This window comes from Pararge aegeria, chromosome 4, assembly GCF_905163445.1.
Source record: "Pararge aegeria chromosome 4, ilParAegt1.1, whole genome shotgun sequence".
In the NCBI taxonomy this organism is placed as follows: domain Eukaryota; kingdom Metazoa; phylum Arthropoda; class Insecta; order Lepidoptera; family Nymphalidae; genus Pararge; species Pararge aegeria.
In genome coordinates this window covers 10,272,695-10,278,251 of record NC_053183.1, presented here as the reverse complement: position 1 = coordinate 10,278,251, position 5,557 = coordinate 10,272,695, and positions in this window count along the sequence as shown.

The following is a 5,557-nucleotide window of genomic DNA, read 5'->3' as shown; positions in this document are numbered from 1 at the left end:
TAAATTAAGTATTGAGTGGTGCCGTCCTGTGCTTAGTTCATACTGTGGACAGTGCGTCGGTTCTTAAGAGGTGTTTTTTTGTCGTTAATTTAGTTGCGAGCTTTGGCAATTTTTTTTTTATTTACTTTTATATTTTTTTGCTATTATTGTGATAAAACGCGATCCATGCTTGGAGTTATGACTACCATGGTATGGTTTCCTTTGTCTACATTATATACCTCTTATTATTTTTAGTAAAGAAAGGTAGTTTACTCTTTACATTGATATGTAATCATTTTAGAATTATCGTATCCTATGCTTTCTCTCTGAATGAATATCAATTTCATTCATGATATTTTGTATACAATCGAAAGAGAAGATTTTGAAGTACCGTAAGCTTCTTGGAGCCTTTTATTGCAGTAATTATGGTAGAACACAATAGAACTTATATTAGGAGCTTCGTTTTAAATCCTTTTGAAAGATCAGTTTTGCGTGCATCATCTTAATTAAATATACTTACACTTTAGGACTTTTGGAGTAGCGAGGCTTTTATTTGAAAATTTGAAGATTTCGAAAGTGCTTTGCTTCAAACATAATGCTATTTTATTGACTCACACAGCGGTCCATAAATACTGCAACAATAAAATGGCAAAAAATTTATACAGTTAGAAAAAAATACTGTATCATTTTCTTTCACACATTGTAGGCAATTTTTATATAAATGCACGCGAATGTAGGGAATTACAAAAGTACATACACAATATTTTATCTGTTAAAATGTAACTCATGTATATAAAGTGGCCACTCCCATTTTCCGAAGTCTAATTTAAGTCGACAGGAATTTAGATATATTACTAAAGCCTCATACGTATTACAAAGAACACCATTTCGCACAACACAACTTTATTTTAATCAGTAGTTCAGTAGTTTATCTACAGTAGGTATATAGAGTACATAGTTTAAGCATGTAGAGATTATAATATTTTAGCTGTAGGTACGAGGCACGAGCATTATGTAGGAATAGTTTAAATGAATGAAAAAATACCTGTTCATTTTAAAGTCATGGAAACACTCATACATTTAATCATTTTAGTTTTTAATAAGTACCTACGTAAAAATGTTTGTAGAAATTTTAAATTAAATATTTCATATAACCTCGTGACGTTATATTATGTATAGACTGAACATAATGGAATATTCAAAATATCTACTAACGCCAAGAAATGAGAATGTATGAATATTTATTATGTAAATTATAAGGCGCTACATTATTACGTAACTTAGTAGTTAGGTATTCTCTGCTTGTCACTCGTATTTTACCAACAATTCAATTTTCCAAATTTACATAATAGACATTTTACTGTTCAGTTTGTAAAACATAATTTGAAACAAAGAAAAATGTAGCTACCTATATACCGATGTGGAAACTAAAAATGTTACCAACGAATAAATCAATACCCACCAACTTGTTATACAGTTGCGTGCACTCCATACATTATAAAAAGCAGTGGCCTTTAGAAATATTACCTATACCAAATCTTTACCTATATAACTACTTTAACCTATATAAAAAATCATACAAACCAAAACAGGACACTACAAATTTTAAAGGCTACCATTTAGGGGACCAATAAACATAATATGACCTATTTTATCACAATACCCATATGTATACAAATTAAATATTAATGAAATACCTATATATGTATAATTATTTATTTATTATCACAAGGTTAATATTTTTATATGTTAATTTCATCTTGATTTTGTATGTCCACTATAACTTAGCATATATTTAAAGGAGCTCAGATAAAATATTCATCGATTTACTGACTTAAACTGTTACATAACTTTTTTTACAAAATAGAAAAAGCGTGTGAAGTCTCGTCGCATTCTAAGAGAAAATCCGTGGCCTGCAATGGGCTTAAATGGTGAAAGATAACATCTAAAGACAAAGTCACAAAGTCACAAAGTTATAAAAATATTATTAAATTAAAATATAGGTACATAGCCCAAAAGCGGAATATATCAGCTTGTTTCAAATCACCGTGCTGACTGAACGAACAAAATATTAAATTTAGTATCTAATAACCTATCCCTACAAAGGTTGTCGTCGAACTTTCGTAACCGAATAATCAACACCCGTGATATCTGAAAATCGAGCAAAACCTATTTTCAATATACAAAGTTTATAAATTATATATCTGTGTAGCATTAAATATACTTTAATAATTAGGCAATTGAAAATTATTATCGTAGAAAACGTCTTGTCTCTCTCACTACTTTAAAACAAATAATTTACTGTCACAAAAAATATTATAAAAATAGTCTCTATAGACCATAGTCTGCAAAGTAATTGCTATCAAAAATTCCGCCAACATTGGTTCAGCTATAAAAATATAACGAACATTCATATACACACTTTCGCTTTCATAATATTAATGTGGATGTGGAATGAAGTTTTAATGACGTCTTCGCTCTAAATACACGCCAGTTGAAAAACATGTTTAGGGGATGAAACTCGTGTGTCGCGTTAGGGAACAGGCGTAGAGGTGCTAAATAGGCCGACCACCCGCCGACACACTGTTGAATAAGCCGCGCCCTCGTTTACCTCTTTCAGCCCTCGCTTCTACATAATATCAAACACGATGCATTATTCTAGAGCACAGCCCACTATTTGAAACGAGTTTCCTTTTTGTTTAAAACGTTGGCGAAAACTTTTTGTTTGAGTTAATGTCGCGAATTAGAATGCATCCCCGATTGCTTTGGAAATGTTAATAAACGACAAAAGAGTAGAGTCTATGCGATATTTTTGGCACACCCAAAAACTTTTTAGTGACGTTAAGTTTTTTCTGACAGACTGACGAAATGCCACCATGTCGCGGGATCGCCCGGAACTTGGTTATCTCCAGTTGCATAGAAAATACTATTTACCTTGTAAGCGCATTTTTGTCAGTTCTAGTCAATCATTAACTGATACAGTTTTAACTTTTCAAGCATATATTATATCGTAAATTTTATGTTACAGCTTTTGAGATAGATCCTTGTACCAAATTGGTATAAGAACATTTAAATTTTTTCGTCAAGCCGTATATGTCTACGGTCAAAAACAAAATCTGTTCCTCATGACTTTAGACCGGAATAGCAAACACGGTAAATAATCTTGCTTAAGTTGAAGGAGTCTTTCCACAGAGTTCTGTTTTTGGCGAAACGAACAGCGGTGTAGAAGTAAAAACGTAGCATCTCTGACTTACACTGACCAAGTTTTCAGAAATCTGCTGGGCCTTTCTGGCCAACAACTTTTATCTTTTCTGTGTTATATTTTCCGTGGTAAGAGATATTTCCCAAACAATGTAGTGTGCTGATAGAAAGGCACATTACAATGTTCCACTTATATACGTATGGTGACGTAACCTGCCGCTTTTTAGGATTGTATAAAAGATAGGATACAGTTTATAATGAATTACCAATAGCACATTTAAATAACCATTTATATTACTACTAATTTCAATACATTTTATCTCAGTCGCTATTTACATCGCCGACGTATAGAAAACTAAATAACTTACCTATTGATAGATAAAGTAAAAAAATATAAAGAATTTTTATGGCAAGATTTTTTTTAAGGTACCAAAACTACCTCCTAAAAATTAACCAAAAATAACTAATAACGTTTTTTTTTTTAATTTAATTCCATAATAAGGTTGACTCCAGGCGTGCTTCTGAAAAATAAAACAAAACAACAAGTCAATATTTAACTTTGAAAAAGACGTGTTGTGCTGACCGGACTTAATGGGGCATAAGGACAAGAAGAATTATTATTTGATCACCACTGACAAATTTTTGTCAGGAAAAATTTGCAGTTGCAAAATTTATTTATTTATCAGAAATCTTCAACATTGATTTAACAAACTAAAAAATGATATCTGATAATTTAAACTAATCTGAAGTCTGGGGTAGCAACCGTGTTCATATTCTGACAGTTCCGCCTAAAATAAAAATATCGAATACATAAATAACATTTACTCTGCTTGCAAAGATACAGTGTGAATCAAACGCTCAAATCAACATCACGCCAAGTAGGAACTGAAAACTGAGTATAATAACCTGAAAGCTATTATGGATGACTTGTAAGAATTACAGGTTAGAGCGTCCCCATACTACTACCCTTCTTCTGTATACTCTTCTCATAATTTATTGTAGTATAAAGAAAAACAAAACTTTATTTACTATGATTGTATCATAATAAGTAAACTCTAATAAATAACAATAGCAAAATTATCTTTTATACCTATATTACGATGCATTTACAAAGCGATATCGAAAAGATTAATTAATTCAGGAAATACTTAAACTGTAAGAATTACGATCATGTTTTTCATTAAAGCGTCCACTTTTAATCACCTAACGATAATTTTAGTGGAAACCTACGGAATTTTTACCGAAACTGAATACCAAAAATTAATCCAAACATACGTTTTAAGTTGCGTAAGCCAAGGTTTGTAACGTAAACCTGTGGTAATAATATTAGAAACAGCGTTCTCAAAGACGTCAACTCACCACTCGACCCAGCGACGCCTAATACTGGGTTTGCTAATGGGTTGCGTGTAATGGATGCTCCAAACAAAAATCATTTATCATAATCATCATCATTCCATTGACATTTTCATGGTGTGATTAGAGGGGTGAAATAATGTAGTTAAACATTTAAGAAAGTAATATGACCAATTTAAATTTAACGGTATTACATTACGTATAAATTGCATCTTGTAATTTGAACGCTGATAACTGTGACAAGGTAGACCATATATTATAAACATTAACATAATAAATTATTGATTTGATAATCTTTTAAAATATAACTTATGCTAAATATATAAACCCGTGCCTTTCTCAATACATAATAACCACTTCCTAAATGTTTTTTTTATATCAATACAAGTTAGCCCTTGACTGCATTCTCACCTGCTAGATGATGCAGTCTAAGATGGTAACGTGCTAACCTGTTTGGGGGTATGGCAGTTATATGTATAACCCTAAAAGGTTTCTAAGATCAGTTATTTTTGAGATTAGCCAGATCGAAAGCTAAGACAACAGTTTATTTATTATTTTATCATTCTGTGCAAAATAGAGTTCTCTCTTTGACAATAAATAAATATTCTATAACTACGAAATATAATCGCACTCACTCGTATGCAATTTTACAAATTGTCTACTGCACGTGCGCAGTTTAATGTTCAGCGCCCACTTTACGAGAGCCATCTATACTCACCACTTTTCTATTTGAACACCTACTTGCAAATAACATTAATTTCTAAAACCATACCATAGTAAACATAATATCGATAATATTTCGTTTATGAAATTTTTTGTGTATTAATTTAAAGTTAAGTTACCTGACGTAACCGTACGTATCGATATCAGAGGAGAGAGTGGAGATAAGCGCGCATCTATGCAAAATACGGCAATCGCTCTGCTGGAGACGGCGTCGGCCTTTGAAAGAGCCGTGCTGGAATGTGAGCACCTGGAGGCATCGGAGCACGGTGGGTTCCGGTGAGAACGTTGGCACGGCAGCGGC